Here is a 419-nt window from a genome sequence, read left to right as displayed (position 1 = left end):
CGCCGGGCCGGGACCTGGGAGCTCGCGGGTGCAGACAGGTATTTCCAGTCGGGCCGGGGAAGGGGCGGGCGGGGCGGGGAACGCGAGCCGCCCCCCCCCCCCCCCCCCCGAGCTGCGCGGATCCCCCCGGGGGTCCCGCTCCCGGCGGGCTCGGCTGTCGGCCCCGCGCCTCTCCCCGGCCGCGCGCGGACGGCGGGGGCTCGCGGGTGGCGAGGCCCGGGAGGACGGCGGGCCAGCTCCGGCGACCCGGGGCCCGCGCGGCGGGTCTCCCCCGCTCCCTCCCCGGCCGGCGCCCGGCGCCCGGAGCTCCGCCAGGGGGCGACCCGAGCCCGCCGCCGCGCGTCCCGCCCTCCCGAAACTACAACTCCCAGGCCGCTCGGGGGTCGCGGCCGCCCCGCCCCGCCCCGCGGGTCGGCCCC

This window comes from Puma concolor, chromosome E4 (genome assembly GCF_028749965.1).
Source record: "Puma concolor isolate L17-30 chromosome E4, mPumCon1.1.hap2, whole genome shotgun sequence".
Classification (NCBI taxonomy): Eukaryota; Metazoa; Chordata; class Mammalia; order Carnivora; family Felidae; genus Puma; species Puma concolor.
This window is presented reverse-complemented; position numbering follows the sequence as displayed.